A 20,748-nucleotide genomic window follows, 5' to 3' on the forward strand; every position below is an offset into this window, starting at 1 on the left:
TCTTTTTTTCTCCATGCCCATCAGTTGTAACACCTTACCTGAGGTCCCGCGGGGTCGTCACATATTTCCCAGGGAACGCAGAGGCACAAGTGATGATAGCACACAGACTCCAAAGCGGGACTGGATAGCAGCAATGGAATGAAACAGCTCCTCCACCCAGGTCCCCCAAAAGAAATGGGTTTCTATGTGCAGAACCTTCTTGTGGCGGAATCAACCCGTCATGTAGTCTGTAATCCTTGGTTGTGAATTGCACTGCCTGCATGGAGGAGAGAGAGCGGTAAAAGCAATGAGCGTGTAACCTAGGCTCCAACCCTTTTCGTCCCCTCCTTTCCCTGGTTTCTTTCCCCTCCCATCACTGATATGTACCTGGCGGTTTTGCAAGGGGCTCATAATGCTGTTGGATAGGTTAATGAGGAGAAGTTCTCTGGTTGCGTATAAGGTGGGCAGCCGCAATGTTAGTGCCACTCTTCATTAGCTTCTCTATATCAGCACCCTTCCATAAGCACGCTGTTACTATGAATGAACTCCTCACCCGAGTGCTTAGAGTTCCTGGAGATATCTACCTCACACTGAGCATTTTTTAACAAAGTATTAGCGCAAAGGTCAAATGCACTTCTGGCAGTCAACAGGTCTCCAGCATAGTTTTACAGATAAGAAGGTATTGCCCTAGTGCCCGACACACTCCAGCATGCAACAGGTCTTTCAGATATTACAATGGATTCAACTTTCATGGACATGCTGCTCGGTAACCCTTATCTGCTTCTTTTCTTCTTTCAGGTCTGGAAAAGGGCAGGGGTTCATCCTGAAACCAGACGGTAGCCCAACGAATGAAAAACGTCCAGGAAGAAACAAGGAGGCAACGACGTAGGAAGAAAACGCGCCACATGGACCGGGTTGCTAACAGGTAAGCGTTACTCACCTGAACTGCAAACGCTGAGCACGGATTGGAGTGTGGCATGGCCTTTTATAGGCTTTGTTTCCCAAGATGATGGGCAGCTGGGCATTTTGGAAAAGGTAGTTTGATCTCTGTGCACAGATCGCAGCATTTCAAGACAAACCACGCACACAGAATCCTTTGCCTCCAGGTGCGGTATGGCTTAATACATACAAAAAAGGGCTTTCTTTGTGAGTAAGGAGTGTACTGTGCCTCCCCTTCCTGGTGTTTTATGTGGGCTGGGGGTCAGTGTTATGGAGAACCTGCCCCTTTTTTGCTGCTCAATCCTGACATCAGTCAACCATCTCCTTCATATCCGGCCTAGCCCAGAAGCCTGGTAGTCCATTGTAGTCTTTCAGGACTTAATTATTGTTATCAGAACATTGGATACTATTAACCAAAACAAAAAGAACTATTGAACTATTGCAACACATCCCAGACCATTGTGTTGCAGCCCAGAAGCTACACTAGCCATAGTGTACCTTCCTGTTCCATAACTACTGATTAGTCTGGCACAAAGCCCAGACTTCCACAGTAAACAATAACGGGCCTCATCGCGAGTTAGGCAGTAGCCTTTAAATGCAGCGGTAAGGGAATTAGCACCAGCAATACCGCTCCACCGGATCACAAGTCAGAGCTAATTCCTTCAGCCACCAAAACGAACTGGTGCTATTACAGCCAGCGCTAATAGCCCTGACAACACAAAGGGCAATTACAGCCATATCAAGTCCATGTACGGCAGTATTGGCGCCGAAAACCGGCGCTAATCCAGCTGAGATTTATCTCCAGCCTCCAGCTGGAGGTAAAAGAACACAGGTGCTAGAAATGAAGCCACAGGTGCATCCACTGCACTCCAGAGGGCTACATAAGGCTGTTAGGGAGAATTCTCAAGAATGTGCTAATTTCCCTTACCTTTTGAGACCCCCCGGCAACTTTGCTGGATTTCTGGGATTACATTTTCTACCTGGGAAGAGTGTGAGCCTTTTTTTTCCCCACTCTTCCATGTATTTTGTGTGTGTTTTACTTTTGTGTTCTGTGGTTATGGAGTCTTAAAGCAACTCCAGTGGCATCATCTTTTTATGTGTGTCACACAGCACCGTTAGTGCAGTGGCACAGGGGTGTCTTTCAGACTCCCCAAGGTTTAAATACCTTCTCTGGGACTGACTAGCGTCTCCCAGAGCATGTAAAGTTAAATTGGCTTTACTAGTCTTTTTAAATTTACTGACCCAGCACACACTATCTTCCTATAGAGTGCTGGAGGGGTTGCTTAGCTTCTCCTGCGTCAAAACACTCATGTAACAGTAAAATGTTACCTTTTCCTATTTTGAATGGCTGGTGGCAGTGGTTTAGATCATCTACCTAGAATATTCGCGACTACTAACAACGGTAGCTCAAAATCAAGGGAAGACACGTTTTTCAATATGGCGCCCAAGACCTATCTGTAAAAACAGACTCCGGTCAACTTTTTCACCATTTCTTTTAGTAAAAGTCCTTCTTGTGTTTAACTCTGTGCGCCAAACCAGGTTTGGTCCCTTTGTTCATGCATTTTGGCGGGCTTCTGTGCTGAAGCCCTCCTCTGGTGCCGAGTGTCTGGGGTGGACAGGTTGTGAGGGAGGTGCCCGAAACTCCCTGTGCTTAGTCTCCTAGGAGACCTGAATGCACTCTGGTGTGATTGGCTGGCTGGCTGACTGTCCGGCAAGGACAGCCACCCTGCTGGGTGAGTGGCATCCAGGCTGAATGAATGGGGGAAAACATTTTAAAAGCAGGTCTCTGGGACTTGGAAAGGACAGTCAACCTCTGGAACGAAAGAACCGAAGACTAGCTGAAGGAAGAGGACTGCTGCAACTCCTGGATGACCAGTGAAGCCCTGCTGCAGGTCCGAATTGCCTGAAACTCCAATCGACAGAGAAGCCCTTCAAGGTTACCTTCTTCCCTTGAGTTTGGTGGGAACAACCAACTCGTAAGCCACCTGGACACCGTCTGATACGGGTCGCATTTTCAGCAGAGTGCTGCTTGAAAACCGGATAGCCAGTTGGAAGGAAACCAGTTTGTCTTCTTTAAGGCACTCACACCTTAGAGCAACATCTTGCTACAGCTTTAGCTTCATCCCTGAGCAGTGCAGGAACCTCCTGACGTCCTCCTTCTTGTCCCCAAGACTGAAGCTCAGGAACTGCAAGACCTGCTCGGACCTTCCAGGAACAACTGCCTCTGATACAGCTTTCTCAGTTTAAAAAGGTACTGTGCAAAAGCGGACTGGAAATATTTTCGGCCATCGAGAAAGTGCGTATAACTTTCCTCAACTTCGAAGGTTCGTCCTTCTCCAAATATTCGTCAAACTTTTCACCTAGCCAAATCCTTTGAAAATCTGTGGCAAAAACTTAACCCTTATATACCAGAACTGTGCTATCCTAGACAAAAGACTCTGAACTATTGACTTTGGCCCAGCCTGTTGAGAAGAATTGCTAGTTGTATTTAACTAAAACCTTTTGACCTGCCTTTTAATGTATTCGGGCTGTCTATTCTTATACCCTTGTCTTTTCCTCCGTTTTCTATGTATCTGAAGTGCCATTTTTCTCCCACTTCATTTTGGAGCTAAATTTGTTCATTTATTTCCCGGTTCGATTTATGTGGTTTATAAGTGTGTGATAATGAGCTGCTTGTGCTAGTGTAATGTTTTCGAAGTCAATGGGCCTCATTACGACCCAGGCGGTAAGTTACCGCCTGGGTCATACCTTTACCACCATGGCGTAAACTACGTTTACGCCATGGTGGTTGGCGGACTTACCGCCCCATTCCGAGGTGAGTGGGGCGGTAAGTCCCCATTTACCCATTTACCCTTCCCCATTCCCATTTTAGCCCCATAGGGCATAATGGGAGTGGGGAAGGCGTTAATTACGCCACCGTAAATTACGGTGGCGTAATTAACAACAAGGTCCCTTAGCGCCATGGATTTTAACACCTGCTAAAAGCAGGTGTTAAAACCTCCATGGCGCTAAGGGACCTCGGAATCAGGCGGTAAGGGTCGGCGCTGTTTACGCCGCCGTAAACCCCTTACCGCCTGGGTCCTAATGAGGCCCTATGTGTAAATAAATGTATATTCTTTTACCAAGAAACCTCGAGTAAGTGTATATTTGAATCACTGTATCATTGGTCCTTTGTGTAACTTGTTCTACTGCTCACTTAAACTCTTGAGAAGTCTGGCTGCTCAGCCACTGCTACCACTTTACTGTGTAGTACAGGCTTGTACCAAAGGTGAAAGTGTGCTTACACGTGTAGTCATAATTGCCTGTAGTGATCCCAAAGGGTACTGCACATGATTCTGCCTAACAACGGATTGCAGAGTGGTATGGCCTTTTATAGGCTTTGTTTCCCAAGATGACTGGGTACAGCAGGTGATTCTGCCTAACAAAGGCACACCCCTACCCCAAACACTGTTTCTAACACCATGCTGCCATTATTTGCTGCACGCTGGAACAGCCAGCTGCTCCGTGCTGCATCTGAATCTTGAGATGTTGGACAACCAGGCCAGGGCACAGTGAGCACAGGGGGTGGGGAATAGGAAGAGGAGGAGGAGAACTTTCCAAGCTAGGTGAGCACCCATCCCCAGGGTTAAACCATTACCCTGGACCTTCACTGACACCCAGTTGGTCACCATGTACCGCATGAACAGGGAGACATCACCAAACTGCTGGCCACAATCCAGGAGGACATTGGGAGCAGTATCAAAATCTGCACAGCTGTGCCCCCACTGGTCAAGCTGGTTCCATGGTCCTTCACTACAGCACACTTCCGGGATACATGGAGAGGCGCAGAGGACAACGGACGTGTATATTGGGTGAGTACAATCGCCTCCACATATGCACAGTGAAGCACCTGACAAAAATTGGGGTTGGGGGGAGTTAACACTGACGCATGGCATGGCAAGTGATTGCACTAGCAGCACCCGACAAGCACCCACACCAACAACAGGGGATAGCAAAGGGCACATGCACACGCTGGACACACCTGGACACACGCTGACATACACATACTGCAGCAATTACAACACACATGACCACATGTACCATAACCACACTACAGCACCCAATTGCAGGACAGCCAGTGCCACAGCCATGAGCCCACGCGCGTCCACCTGGGAATGTTGACACACTGCCCCTAGAGTAGTAGGGTAGGACACAAACCAACCCAGCATGTCCCATGCATGAGAGCTGCACACAACCACCAGGGACACACCGCTGAACAACCACCACAATGACACAGGGTGCATGTGCAGGCAAAGGAATACATGACACCTTTGACAAAGGCTGCACAGACATCACACATACACATGGCATGGGTGGCATGAACACATACATGCACACGATGACCATTGCCCCAATACTGCGTGAGACCTCCCCCAAGTATGACATTGTGACTATTATCTGTGCATCATTTCATTCAGATGACTGCAGATGTCCCCAGCTGGTGTGACTGATGCCCCCTTTGCATGACCCATGTACACCATACGAGACCACCTACAACCATGTCCTCAGTGTGCAGTGTGTGCATTCAGCGCACCTTCAGAATCGTCAAGGTACGATTCTGGTGCCTAGTTCGTACTGGCAGAGCCCTAATGTACGCCCTGGACAAGGTTGGAAAAACTGTGCTAGTGTGCGCAATGCTGCATAACATTTGCCTGAGGAGGAATGTGCCACTACCCCAGACGAGGGCATGCCTCACCCAGAGGAAGATTCCGATGAACTGCATGAGGCAGGAGCCAGACCAGCCACTCAAAGGAATGACGTGAGAGATGGGAGACTTGCACGGCAGGCACTAATAGACAATTTCTTCTAGAGCACTACCCTGACTCAAGCCACTTCCAACACTGTGAATACATTGCACATGAACACAATCAGGAATGTTCTCGCATTTATGAAGTTGAACAGTTTTAGTGAATTATTATTGTGCACCAACTATCCCACTTCCCACCACCAACTCCCCAGCACTCTATCCCCCCTCCCACCACCAACTCCATGGCATGGCCACTCGGGGCAATTGGTGTCACGTCATTGACTGTGTCCGTGGCCTCGTTCCCCCCTCCCCTCCCCCTGGCCTCCCTCTCCCAGCACCTGGTGATCTGGAGCAATGGTGGCGCAGGGACTGACGCCTCAGTGTGCTCTCCTTCGAGTCCCCTGTTGGGGTAATGGAACTTGAAGGGATGTAGCTAGGCCCTGGGAGATGTTTGCGCACCAACTCATTGCTTTGGCGGATGGCCTCTGCAAGTGCTGATACGCCTTACATCAACTCCATGACCCTCTGGCCAAATGGCATCAGTGTGGCCATACTGGCAGTTGTCACTGTCCGGTTCCTTGCGTTGTCCCGCGCAATCCTGCGTGTGTTCCCATGGGTACTGTCGCCTATGGTCTGCAGGTGTCCTGAGAGTGTATGCTCAATGGCCTCCATCTCCCTTTGTCTCTGCTTCATGTACCGCAACCTCTGCAGCAACATGCTGAGTGTAGGTGAAGGCTGCGCTTGAGAGGGGGTGCGCTATCGGCGTGGGCAGTTGTAAGGGGAGCCATATGATGGTGTGTCAGTGTCCGGATTGGGCGTATGCATGCGTCGATGGTGTGGTGGGCGCTAAGGGGTCTGTCCATGCTGTTGCCAGCATGGTGGGCTCTCATGGGGTCTGTCTACGCTGTTTACGGCTGGGCGAGCTCTCGGATGTAGTGGGAGGTGGCTGCCAGAGACTGCAGCCAGAGGTTGGTGGCACTTCACATGTGTTGTGACCAGGTTGCTGTCTCCCTGTGTTTCCACGGTCATTCCGCTAGGTTACGTAGCCTCTGTGGCGGAGCCCACAGCTGCAGGAGTGGGTGCAGCTCGGTTTACTGTGCTCCTGGTGGACTGTGGGTGGGAGGTGGGCCTGGTGTTGCTGTGATATGTTGTTATGGTGGGACATGCACCATTGCATGGCCTGTCTGCCTCTTTGCGGGGTGGTGGTGGTAGTATTGGCGGGACGTGCAACTCCCAGATGGACCTGCCAACTCATCATCAAATGCCTCTGGCATTGCTTGAGTGCCTGTATGGAACATAGGAGATGCCGTCAGGTTTCATTCCCCGCGTGTTTTGGCATGCAAGACATTTATTACATGGTGCTGAGTAGGACCCCCAGACAATTGGGCTGATGGGCATGGTTGGTCAGGGGTGTTCACATGTGTGTTCACAATGATGGGGACAGATGTGGATATGGGTGCGTGTCACATGGACAGTTGGTTGTTGGCCTGTGTGTGGGAATGGCAAGGGGGTCCGTGCTGGGCAGTTGTCTGGCATGCATGCTTCTGGTGCACATTCTCGCAAGTCCCCTCCACAGGTGCCACTCAAATTGGGGCGGCGGGGGTTTGGCTAGCTACATGACTCTGCTATGATGCCAGCATGGGTATGTACTGCATGACACTTTGATGGGTCCCTTCGCGCCCCTCCCCACTTCTCAGACTTGCATGGCTATTGTGGTAGGTGGTAGATGTGGTACCCACTCACTGCACCATGTCACCATGCTTGTCTCCTGATTCTGTTGACTGGGGCATCTTCTGCTAGGCTGTCATTGATGCATGCACATGTGCTGGGGCAGGGGCGGTTGACTCACCTCATGCCTCCTAGCTGCTGGCACCCGCCTCTGCACCTCCAGTTCCCGTGATGCCCTCCATGTCCAGCACCGTAGCATGACTTGAGGAGGTACTTACAATGGTATTCCCATGCAGAAAAGCTGAACCTAAAATGCATGCTGCTTGCCTGGAGGGGAAGAAGTGCAAGGGCAAAGTAGCATGCATTTACTCATCCAAAGGACCTACTCTCCATCTTGGTTTCAGGAAAGTATGCAAGAGAAATGCAGAGCAAGACAGTGCCACTGCTCTCCCTAAGCATGCAATGAACACAGGCCTCCAAGCCTCTGCCCACCAAAAGGACACCAAGTCTACTTCTTACAATCAGAAAGCTGCCCTCTGTCCCCCATCTTCATTTAAACCTGCATTACCATGTGTTTTTGTTTTTTTGTTCATCCTTATATTTTCCAGTATGGGGTCTGGCATGGATTCACATGCTCATGAATATTCCCCGTCGTCAGGCCGGGAATTCTCGGTAAAAGGAAAAACAGTTTCACGTTAGTTTAAAAACGGTCTTTCTCCTATAAACCAACCACTGAGCTCTGGGTCATACTGCCCCTAGCCAATGATTGCCCTCTCTCTAAGCCCCTCCTCTGGCAGCCATCTTGAGATTTTTATCTCACATCCAAGTGTTGGGAGTCCTCGTGTTTCGCTCTTACAGCTTTTTGCGTTTATTGCGGTTTTTTGCTAGTAAAATCCTATTTTTGTTCGATCGAGTTTGTGAGCTATCATTTCTTCATCTGACTAATGGGGTTCTGTTTGACGGCATCTTTCATAGGATCCTCAAGGGCAGAATCATCAAGTATTTCTTCTTCAAAGTTTCCAGAAGACCATCAGGCCTACACTGCATGCCGGACCATGTCGGAGGTGAAGGAGGACGGGGCTTCCCTCTTCAAGCTCTGCACCAGCTGCGGTTTGCAGAATGTTTTCATGGAGGACAAGCATTCCCAGTGCCTTTATTGTCTTCACCCGATACACAAGGAGGAAGATTGTGAGATCTGTCGTGGCTTTACCAAGCGCACTATGAAGGATCGGCACACCAGACTGGCGGCGTGGCTCAGATCCAAGGCCCCTGCCCGTTGTGGTTCACAGGGGCATGCCTCATCCGGATCCGGCCAGTCAAAGTAGGCTTCTAATTCCTTTGAGGCCGCTCCATCCGTGGGTGCCCAAGACAAGGCCAAGCACTGTGAGGCAGTTTCCATTGGGGTTGCCGTGCAAGCGGGTTCCACGACGGCCAGGGCGCACTCATTAACATCTCCATTGGCCTCAGTCTCCAGCTGTCACTCCAGTTCTTCGCCATAGAGAAAGTCGGGTACCCCGGGCAAGCTGCGGGAGAAACCGGAGAAGGCCAGACAGCAGGACAAGATGTCCAACCTGCCCGTAAAAGCCCAGGGTATACAAGCTAAATCGTCCTCATCTATCTAGCTGGTGGCGGCCGCCCTTTCGAAGGCAAAAGGGGCTGTTCTGGTCCAGGGTAACCCTACGGAGACCCGGGCGGCCAGGGTCAGTGGGTGAGTTGTAGAAGAGCTCCAGGGCACGGATATTTCTTCATTTCAAAGAGGAACATGAGGGTTCCATCCATACCATCCAAGAAGACATTGGGGATGACTGGGATGTTGAGGCGGTAGTCCACCCCAGAGAGGCCGCCGACGATGATGACATGGACGCTGGGCTCAGCTACCCTACTCCCCAGGCACCTCCCAGAGATCTGTCGCAGGACTTTCTCTCACCCCTCCACACACTGGTGTCAGAGATAAAGACGAGGTTGCCGATGGCATCTCCACCAGCACCACTGGCGATGACCCTCTTGACACTAGGGCGACAACCGCCAAAGAAAAGGAAGAGGCGCCCTACGCCTCCGCTCCAGCCGCCAGTGCCACCCTCCCACCCCCAGTGATACAGGGATGGACACGGCGACGACAGACACCGACGACAACAGTGGTATCTTCCCTGGACGAAATGGGCTCCTTCCACTACATGGTCACATGCGCATTGACACTCTTCCAGTTCATGCCAGATGAGACGACGAAGGAGGACTTCATTTATCAACGCCGGGAGGGAAAAAGGAAAACCATTCTAGCGGTGCCCCTGCTGGACGACGTCTGGGATGAGGGTCTGGCACTGCTGAAGTACCCCCGCCTCAGCCTTGGCGAAGAGAGACCGGCTGGAGAAAAAATACCAGATGCCGGAGTCTGCCCCAAAGTGTCTGCGATCCCAGCCATCACCGGACTCGGTATTCCCGGCATCCGCACAGAAGAAATCATCCAATCTGTCAGCCTCCGTTAACGAGGGGAAGAAGTTGGACGCCCTAGGTAGAAAGGTCATCTACTCAACGACAAAGACGGTCAAGGTGGCAAACGCTTTAGCTATCCTAGCCAGGTATGTCCTGGAGTTATGGTACAAGATGGCCCTGATACTGGATTTCCTGGACAAACGGGTCGAGGCGATGGAGATCCTTTAGGAGGGCGAGGTTACGTCAGACCATGTTATCACCGTGGCCCTGGACATTGTGGACAGGGGGTTCCGCCAGTACGGAAACAGGGTTTGCCTCTGTTGTCGTGGCTGGCTGAAGGCCACCAACTTTAGGCAAGAGGTTCAGATGAGGGTCCTGGACATGCCTTTTGACAGAGACAATCTCTTCGGAAAGGCCGTCGATGAATCTCTTCAGGCCATCAAGACCCACACAGACGGCCGTGCCCCGGGCACACTGCAACAGCACTGTCTGTCCTTTCAATCCTCAAGAAAAGTCGACCAGATCCTTGAAGGCTTTCGGCGGAGGATCGTCCTCTTACCGCCAGCCCTCCCGTTCCTCAACCCTGGAGACCTTGAGAGGCTTTTCCAAGGCCTTTGGAGGTGGCTGCTGTTGTCGTCAAGGCTCCCAAGGCGGCGCACTGGCCTCCAAGCAGGACTGAACTGGCAAAGACGTCGGGCCCCCACCCATGCGTTAGGCCGGCTGGCGAACTTCGTCAGCGTGTAGGAAAACATCTCCACCGATCGATGGGTGCTGGACGCTCTCGGCCACGGACACACTTTGGAGTTTCAGCGAAAGTGTCTGCGGATACCACCAGTGTCCCGGTAGGAACAACACGTACATCAACTGCGGCTGGAAGTTCAGGCAATGTTAAAAAGGGGTGATAGAGCTAGTTCTGGAGTGACTTTGGGGCTCCTGAATTTGCTCCAGATACTTCTTAGTAAGAAAGAAAACCGGGGGCTGGAGGACCATCCTCGATCTATGACGACTCAACAAGTACATCAAGTCCAAAAAATTCAGGATGGTCACGTTGCAGCACGTGCTTGGCCAACTGAAGCAGGGAGACTTCCTATCGTCACTGGATCTAGATAACACGTACTTTCCCATCCCCATTCACAGAAAAGATTGCAAGTTCCTGCCATTCGTCATACAAGGGAAACACTACCAGTTCAAGGCTCTCTCCTTCAGAATGAAGTTGGTGCACAGAGTCTTTACGAAGTGCCTAGCTCTGGTGGCGGCCCATCTGCGCCTACAGGAAATACATGTGGATCCATACCTCGACGACTGGCTCATCCGGACCAAGTCAAGGGACATTGCTGTTGGTGTTCTCGGTGAACTATCCAAAGTCCTGCTTGATTCCATCTCAGGACGTGTTGTTACTGGGGGCCAGGTTCAAAACTATATCCTGCCTGGCTGCCCACTCGGAAGAGAGGGTGGCAGCCATTTTGGGAAAAGGTTAACGGCTGTTGGCACTGAAGATCGCTACGGTGAGGACCATCAAGTCACTGCTCGGCATGATGTTGTTGTGTATCTACCTGATCAGGCTCTGCAGGGTGCCGATACGACCCCTCCAGGAATACCTGGACGCTGGTAGGATTCCAGATGTCCGGAAACGTCAAGGACAGGATTGTGCTCGACGAATAGTTCCATTGAGCGATAAGGTGGTGGGGCGTGCGCTACAACATCGCCAGAGGAACAGACTTTCAGAGCCCCCCGTACTGGGAAACAGTCATGACAGACGCTTCCCTGGAGGGCTGTGGAGCCCAAACCCGATGTCTCCATGCCAGAGGCCTGTGGCTGCCAGAGAAGAAGCAGCTACACATCAACATCCTGGGGCTGCGGGCAGTATTTTGGGCCCTCAAGTTATTCCTTCAGTCCCTCATGGGCAAAGTGTTGAGGGTCTTCACGGACAATACCACCACAATGTTTTACATCTGGAAGCAGGGGGGCACCAGGTCCCCTGCACTCTCCAGAGAGGCGCAGGAACTGTGGCACTGGGGCGTCGACCAAGGGATGTTTCTCGTTCCTTTTCACCTGGCGTGAGTAAAGTACACCGTTGCCGACTCTCTCAGCAGGGAGCTGCGCTTTTGCCACGAATCGGAGCTTCGGCAGGATAAAGTCTTCCTCTGGTGGCGCAGTCCCCAGATCGATTTGCATGCAGAGAAGCATGGGGGATGCATTCTCATTCCTGTGGGAAGGCCTGTTCCTGTAAGTGTTCCCTCCGTTGCCTCTACTACTACGAGTCATAAGTCAACTCAGACGGCGGTGGTGCAGGATGATCCTCGTCGCACCAGCATGGCCGAGACAGATCTGGTACCCGGACCTTCTCGGCATGTCAGCCTTGCCTCCAGTCAAGCCACCAGTGGTCATGGATCTGCTCGCCAGGGAAGGAGGCGCAATCCTGCACCACGACCCAGGATCACTGAACCTGAAGGCTTGGCTCCTGCAGCATTAGTTTGGTGGTTACGAGCTGCCGGCCCGGGCGTTGTCGACTCTTAAATTCTATGGGCACAAATGGAAACGTTTCGCAACTTGGTGCCGGTCACAGAAGATTAACCCTCTGAGGGTCACAGCCCCCCAAGTCACGGCCCTCTGCCATATACTTGAGTTCAGACACAATTTCTAAATGTGCCGCGCACTCATGCTTCCTCAAAACAACTAGTCTGCATGTTCAACATTGTGTTTCTTTCAATCTGCACTAACTTCTTCCTCCTCCTCCTCATCTCATTACTTGAGGCTTTATCGGAGTTGGAGTCCATAGAATTTCTAGGATTCCCAAAGTGATATTGTTTAGGACTTTTATTTAGAAATATATTAGAGACAGGAGAGGTGAGGTGTGTGTTGTGTGTATGAGTTATGAATGGTATTTTGTCTAGAGTGATTTGCATGTAGGGGTTTCTGGGTTTACAGGGGGAGGGATTTATATTGTGACAACAAGCCATCAATAATTTAAGAATTATGAGGCCCTCCTGCTAGAGGGGGAAGAATACTGCATCCCTCATGATGGGGTCATCACCTTTACCCGACAGCCGACTCCTCCCATGTGATCCCCCCCCCCCTCTAGTACCACCCCCAGGGTGAGGAACAGGAGCTACTACCGTCCCTTGGTCACATGGGAGGAGATCAATGCCGGGGAATCAGTGATGACTCCACAGGATTCATCACACCCGTCACACCGCCCTGATCTTTAATTCAGGCGAGATCATCCAAGACGGAAACCAGTACAGGCTCAGTGCCCATAAGTGGGCAGAAACCCAGTTGTGAAAGATGCAGAACTTGCTGGTCTTCCAAAAAAGACCTAAGCTGGGGAGTGACTATTGACTCCAACAATTTCATAAAGAAAGGGAGTAAAGAAATGGAACTGTAGTTTGCTAGAACTGTAGCATCCAAAGATGGTTTCTTCAATAGTGGGATAACCAACCCATGTTTCAGAGTGGCAGGAATGAAACCAGACACGAATTGAGGTCTCTAGCGAGAAACTCGCTTATCTCCTTGGCTATAGAGTTAAAGATGGAAAGAGGAATCTCATCTAGAGATGAGGCTGATTTTAGACAAAGCCCCATGTTTACTGTTGTGGAGAGGCTAATAAATTGGAAAGACTGGAAACTCTGTAAAGGTACCACAGTCTCGGAAGGAGGTACAGAAGGTTGCATCACAGATGTAGAGGGCTCTTGGTTTCTGATGTTATCCCTAATAACCTTTATTTTATTTGTGGGGGGGGGTGGGGACCGATTGTTGCAACGTTTCTGGGAAGCTAGCGCTACCGATGCCAGTTTCTGAGCAGAAAGATCTTTCACTGTCTGGAAAAGTTGTTTTGGAGTATTGACAGCCGATTGAAAAAATACTGCCAAAGTAAGATTTTCTTGCAGCCTTTATTTCAAGATGATATGAGACTAACTCATCTTAAAATAAAGTTTCAAAGCAGGATCAACATATAAAGGCCATTTCCGCTCAGCATTACGGACAGTTGCCCACCATGCCCGGAGATCCGGCGAGAACCAGAGAGCTGAGGGACATGCCGCTTTCTTTACCAATTAATTTTTTGTAAATCTATTTTTATTAACTTGTGACAGGGTCAAGCATTGAAGCAATTTAACAACATGAGGGGTGGACTCTCTAAACATGCTGTAATCAACTGGACACATTACCACCTTGTTCCCCCCCCCTTGCAGCAAGAGTTTTTCATTCTCTTTGCAATTTAACGATTGGAACAGTAACCAAAACTCGTAAGTCCTGGACCAAGTGGGCTATTTACGAGGGAGCTCTGTTCCTTTCGACCTTGTGTCTTTCCTTTCGACCTTGTGTCTTTCCTCTCATGTTCAACGTTTTGTCAGGCCGGGCCTGTCCTTTCACTGAAACCTATTGTGGAATTGCAACCATTCCGATTCCACTGTGGCGTTACTCCGGTGGAGTGCTGCTGTTATCTTTTCCATAAGGTAAATGTCCTTTGCTGTGGACGACCACTCTTGCATCGTGGGAAGGGACCCCCTTTTCCAGAATCTGCCCCGACATGCACAAGCCGCCAGTAGAAAATAATGCACTGGGCGTGGGTGTTCCCCATCTCTCCTCCCCAAGCTGAAGAGAATCAGCATCGGGTCTAGCCTGCGTCCTACCCCGCCAGCATCCCTGATCCATCCCAGGACCTCTGTCTAGAACCCCTGCACCCTGGGGCAGTCCCACCACATGTGCCAGTAGTTGGCCCTAGCTCCACATCAATGCCAACAGTGGGGATCAACCGCTGGAAACATTCTGGAGAGCGTCCAGGGTCATATTGTCAACGATGAAGCAGCTTTATGGCATGCAACTTGTACTGACAGGAGATGGATGTTTTAAAAGCCAGTCTACGCATTTGCCTCCACAGGTTGTCTCCCAGCTCCATGCATAGTCTTTCCCCCAGCGTGTTCAGAGCCCTTGTATAGCCCCTCCCCTGGGCTCCAGTGGGGCTCCATAGAGGCGGGAGATGAGACCCCTCATATCCGGATGTTCATCTAGAACCCTCTCAACCGGAAAGAGGTCTCTCTGGGGGCATTCTTTTTTACATTTTTCTGACATGAGCATTCCCTTCAGTCTAAGGTATAACAGTACTGACGGTGTGCCTAGGCCCAGTGGCTCCTTCAACTCCTGAATGCTCGTGAAATCCCCCTTTTTTTCCTTTTTTTTACTAGTTGACCCACTCTAGCTAATCTCCCTTTGAACCAGGCCTGGTAATGCTCGATCTCCGGAATAGCGTCCCTGACTGGTGGTGCCCAGTTGTGGCTCATCGGGTAGGGCCACGTGGTGACCTTCTCCCCCCTAGCCCCTTTGACCAGTACCTCCCAGTGGACCCCCAGTATTGGATGCTCTCTGATCCACCTCGGGAGGTTATTTCTAGGAAGTCAGAGCCATTCTCCCACCGTTACAGGGAGTAGGTGTTCATTTCCCAGTAACACCCACTGTTTGTCCGCGTCCTCCCTCAAGTGTGGCACCAGCGCTCTAAGTTGTGCCGCTCTATAGTACATTGTCAGGTCTGGGAGACCTACCCCTCCCTTATCTTTGGGCAGAATAAGACTCTCATATCCCATCATGGGCTTCTGGCCCTGCCAGAGGAACCGCAGGATATGCTTTCAGGTATGCTTCCAGTGGTCGAATAGGAAGCATTTGGAAGAGGTAAAGCACCCTCGGAAGTAGGTTCATCTTTATGGCATTGAGCCTCCCCATCCAAGACAGCTGCCCCTTACCCCATGCCTCAATTTCGCTAAAAAGTTTGTCAAACGGGGGCGTGGGGTAGTTAGCTAGCCCCAGATCTTGCCCAGGCCGGACAATGTTGTTAGGCAGAATCCTGTGCAGTTCCTTTGGGGAACACTGCAAAAAGATTTAAGACTACAGGAGTAAGCAGTAAACCCAATTGGTAGCAGTCTGCACCACCCAGATTTACCTGGTAGCTGTGGCTGAACAGTCAGACTTCTCTCAAGAAGAGTAGGGCAGTATATAGAGTATACTCAATAGGGCGAAAAACACAGTAGAGAAAACAAACACTGACCAGAGCTTTGTATCAAAAGTATATTATTATTTATTTAAAACACACTTTAAGAAATACACTATCACTCTAAATCAAAAGCAAGTTAAAACACAGTCAGGCAAAGTATACACACCTCCCTTGATAACTATTAGACAAGTCAGAGTTAAAAGGCCACTATTTGTCAAAACAGATGTGAGCGTGTAACTTAGCTGGCACTCCAATAGTTAAGTTAAAGGGAGAGAAAAAGGCAGGGCATACAAATAAAACGGTTCCCAACACTGTTAAGTTCAAAGCAAGTGAGTGAAGGCAGTATACACTGTAGAGCCAAAGTTCATAGGCCAGGCCCACTTTAAATGGAGCAAGGCAAAATGTGCCCAAGATCACACAGTTTAAAATGCACTAAAAGTCTTTTCACAATGTTCAAAAGAGGTTGGGGTGGTTCAAGAGGTAGAGTTAGAAGGTCTGGGGGCCAGCCCAGTTGGAAAGCAAAGGATGTAAGGGTCACCTCTAGCAAACCGTAGAAAGGGAGGCCAGGTGGAACACAGTACGTTTAAGAGAGAGGAAGCTCCAGCGGTGGAAGTTGTTCCTGGCAGTGTTTGCAGTTTGTTGTTTCCACCAGGGGAAGAGAAGATCCCGTCAAGGAGGAAACTTGGAGTCGGTGCACTGCCCAGGGAAGAGACCAGCTGCGGAGTTCGTCGGTTAAAAGGTGCGTTCCTTTTATTCGCGGTCACAGTGGTGAAGCTTGGCTATCCGTCCATCGGGGTGCTTGGCACGGGCGATTCGACCAAGAGACATCCTGGAAGGCGAAAGGTGGTGAACTGGTTGATCCCACCAGCTCAGAGGAAGAAGACTCTCCTGGCAGAAGATCCTCTCTTGTCGTTGGGGAAGTGGTGAGGTCGTTGCAGCAGGGCTCCACCGGTGGTGTCGTCGTTGCAGATGGCTCAGCTTCTCCCCTCTTCGGATTCTTAGGTCCTGTGGCGACTTCTGAAGTTCCAGTCCCAAAAGCCCTGCTTTTATGCAGAAAACCCCCCATTCAACAGCCTATCTGTCACTCACACATGCTACCAATCAGAATAGAGTGCGACTTGGGTTGCTAAGGCAACGCAGTCCAGGGTGCCAATTCCCCTCCCCACACATCCTGTGGAACCCAGACAGAGTGGCACCATTTGGAGGGCATAAGGAATACAATGAAGAGAGCCCAAATTCCACGATTGTGGAGTCCTATCTTGTTTTTGGGACTTAAGGTTACACAAGACTCGAAAAGATAGGACTTAGTCCTTTATCAACAGTTATCCATTCATCTGAATGCCATTGGTTAATTCAAAAAGTACAAATTTTAATGGAGATAGCAAAATAGTCTAAAATACATGATTAAACCCTCTAAAAAGATACAAGTGTATCGTGTTGACAAAGACAAACATTAAGAACATACAATTCTAAAAGATCTTAGAGATTATGACTTTCTAATCTCTAATTCTTCTATTCTAATTCTATTCAATAATTAGGATTAGATTGTCCCTTCATTGGAATTTTCAATTCACTCAGACAGTTTAACTAATTAGACTGACAAAAAATTCTCGACATGTTTCAGTCCTCTGTGTAGGTCTTGGGACTTTCTTCAGGAGTGGTCAATAAGGGGGGTTTAGAATGGGCTTCAGCTAAGTATGAACTCTTCTGGCCTCTTCTTTAAGATGATAATAACTGTTGATAAAGAAACATTAAAAAAGAATCAATGTATGTTTCTTTAGACACGTTTAGAGGTGTCAAAAAAGACTACAGGGTCCATTTGGTTACCTGGTCTTCTTAGTGTGGGGGCTTTCTTGATTAGCAGGCGAAAAAATGTCCACATGTGTTGGGCGTAATTTTCTTGGGAGGAAGGATATTCCTACCGAATCTGCAAACAACAAATTATTTTATTTACAAGAAAGTTTACTCCAGCCTTCAGCTTAGAAAACACAAAGCATTCTGGTAATTGCAGTTCCTCTGCAAGGTCGTTTAATTTGGAGAGGAGTGGTGTCCTTTCTTTAGTAATTGGTTTTGGTTTCTATATATTTTAAACGTATTTTAAACATAATGGCGAGATCATAATAGCTTATCCCTTATGCATGGGTTCTTAAAAAGGTCGCATTTTAGTCAGCTTACCAGTAGTTTAGTCAGAAAACTCTCTCTGTTCTTTTCCTTGCCGCAATGTTTTGCGGATGTGTTAATGAAGTTTTAGCTTCTGTGTAGAGGCTTCTACAATTGGTTTCTGAAATAAACCACACGGGTTGTATCCGTTAGTTCTAAATGGATTCCTATTTCCCATTGCTGAAAACAGTTCGAAAAAAGACTTTAGTAAAACTATTCTCCAGCTATTCTTAAAGCTAGAAAAGTGTTAAAAAAAATGCTAAACGGATGTTAAAAAATGCTGAGTTTAAATCTAAGTGCTATCTTACTTCTCTGTATTTCAATACTTTGCACAGGCTACCGTGTGTATCATGATTTACCTGTTTCTTCGTCTCTAGTCATTCCCAATGGTGCCACTACGGGGTGGAGTGGTATCCCTGTGGGCTGGTGTCTTCTATGGGCTGATTCTAGCTCCTTCTGTAAGATCCTCCTTCATGGGTGCCGGCGCCTGTTCTGGTTAGTATCTATGTTTCGGCCGCCATTTTGAGAGGTCTATATATAGCTCTCTAGTAGTCCTTTTTTAGTGTTTATGTCATTAAAGGGCCTCTACTTCAATTGTGTTCTCTGTTTCTGCTATTAACAGTCAAAAAGAAGGTTGTGCCAATGATTATAAATTACACATTAGGGCGATCAGATTTTTAACCAATCTATAGACTCGTTGAGTCCTATTTTGTCACTTTTAGTTAAAAAAATTAATCTCTGTTCTTTTTCAAGTAGGATTCTATTTTTTGTATTGTGATCTCTCCCTTGTACCATTAGTAAAACGGTCCAGCTGAAGTTTTCATAACCATGTTGTGCTTCCCCAAAATGTTTTACTAGAGGTGCGTTAGTGACTTTATTTTTCAAACAGCTTTTATGTTCAAGCATCCTGGTTTTTACCTTCCGGTTTGTTTTCCCTATGTAGTGTTTATTACACGGACATGTGATCATGTATACTACATACTCAGAATTGCAATTAGTCATTAGTTTTTGTTTCCAAATTAGAGAAAGTGTTAACACATACTAGCATATCTTGTTGCGGTTGTTTAATTTGTGCTTCTAGGAGGGCTTCCTTGTTGTTGTTCGCCGCTCTTTTGGCTGACTTTTTGATCAGTTTTTTGGGGTATCCTCTTTGTTTTAATTTGGCCGTCAGATTTTTTGCTTCTGTTTCAAAGTCTGCATTTTGGCTGCTATTTCTCTTGAGTCTTAAAAATTGGCCATATGGAAGGTTATCTCTCATGTGTTTAACATGATGACTGGAGTAATGTAAGAGTGATTTTTTTTCTGTTATTTTTATGGTAGGGTTTAACCAACAACCCTATGAGTCTCTGCATTCGTGTGGCTAAAATTCTGGTGAAGATCTGGGCATCCACATTTAGCTAGGACATGGGACGATACGATTTACAGCTCTCAGGGTTCTTATCTGCCTTTGGTATAACAGTAATCAGTTATTTCCCAAGGGGGTGGCTGCTCGTGGCCATAATGTTGGAGAAGAGGTCTGCCAAGTGACACACCAGGGGCCCCGCAAAGGTCTTGTAAAACCCTACCGTATAACCATCCTCCCCTGGGGCTTTTCCCAGTTTCAACCCCGCCATGGCGTTCAGGACCTCTTCCGGTGCGATTGGCTTGTCTAACTCAAGGCTCTCTCCATCCCAGAGGCTTGGGAGGGGGACCCTACCAGGTACCCTTTTTGTGAGTCCTCGTCCGGGGTCTCCTCTTTTCTGTGTAAATATTTGTAGAATGCAGCAAATTTGCTAGTGATTTCCCCTGCCTCAGTGCGCTTGGGCCCTTCGTCCCCCAGGACCGCCGTCACCCACCTCTCCACCCTCTGGCCACAGAGTTTCGCCGCCAGTTTTGTGTCTGCCTTGTCCCATTGTTCATAATATTTTTGTTTCAGGAACTGCAGGCTAGACAACACCCTACCCATCTCTATGTCTGAGTTCCAGGCATTTTCCCATCACCACCCCAAGGTCTTCAGCCAGTTTTGCGTCGTCCTTACCTTCCACCCTCTCTAGGTTGCGAATCTCCCCCCCCAGAGGTTTCGGGCTAGTAGGGTCCTAATTCTCTTTTTGGTGGCGCCCTCCCTAATAAGGAGACCCCGCCATGTCGCCTTTGCCGCGTCCCTGACCATACCCTTCTCAACCTCGCCTGTGTCATTGAGACAGAGGTATTCCCCAATTGCCTCCTTCATTTCCGCGGCAAAGACTGTGTCCCTGAGGAGGAGGTCATTGCATCTCCAAAAAGATTCCTGTGGTCTCAGGCCTGACAGGACCACATCAAGTCTCACCATGTCATGGTCTGACCAGCTGATCGGTAGATGCTCGCTTTTACTAGCCCTGCTGATTTTCTGTTGTTGCATGAACTAATAATCTATCCTCATTCTAGACCCGTGGACTGGCAAGTGAAATGTATGAGTTGGCGTCTCTCCATACATCAACCAGCCCCCGGTCCCACATAAAGTCTCCCAGTCCCTCTCCTGTGGTTCCAGACCTGCCCCCAGAGGTGACTTGCCCTCCACTGTGGTCCATTTCCCTGCCTGCCCACATGTAGAAGTCCCCCCCCACCCCAGGATAAGGAGACCCTCTGTCCTACTCAATATCTCGCCCATGGCTTCCCTCAGAACTTGCATTTGGCCTGTGTTTGGGCAGTAGACTGATACAATGGTTACTTTGGAGTGTTCGAGGAAGCCCGAGACCACCAGGGCTCTCCCGTCTACCCTTATGTTGGGACATGTTAGGTAAACGGCTTGGTTGTTAGGCTGTTGTCTGTCATGGTGTAGGAAAGT

General features: G+C 49.1%; 2 protein-coding genes across 4 annotated transcripts in view; one reads left to right on the plus strand and one right to left on the minus strand.

Moving 5' to 3' along the window:
• Window positions 1–20,748, minus strand: part of LOC138559121 (zinc finger protein 268-like) — a 618,574-nt gene that overhangs the window by 168,550 nt on the left and 429,276 nt on the right. The gene's annotated exons all lie outside the window — the stretch shown is intronic.
• The window catches only part of LOC138559118 (zinc finger protein 268-like), an 83,923-nt gene that overhangs the window by 14,024 nt on the left and 49,151 nt on the right, over window positions 1–20,748 (plus strand). For all 3 annotated transcript variants that reach the window (XR_011299170.1, XM_069642685.1, XM_069642686.1), the window contains exon 3: window positions 778–904. The gene's annotated coding sequence lies outside the window, so the exon portion shown is untranslated. The remainder of the gene's footprint in view (window positions 1–777; window positions 905–20,748) is intronic.

The sequence above is a fragment of the Ambystoma mexicanum genome, unplaced genomic scaffold, assembly GCF_040938575.1.
Source record: "Ambystoma mexicanum isolate Mex_15411 unplaced genomic scaffold, UKY_AmexF1_1 Mex_scaf39, whole genome shotgun sequence".
In the NCBI taxonomy this organism is placed as follows: Eukaryota; Metazoa; Chordata; class Amphibia; order Caudata; family Ambystomatidae; genus Ambystoma; species Ambystoma mexicanum.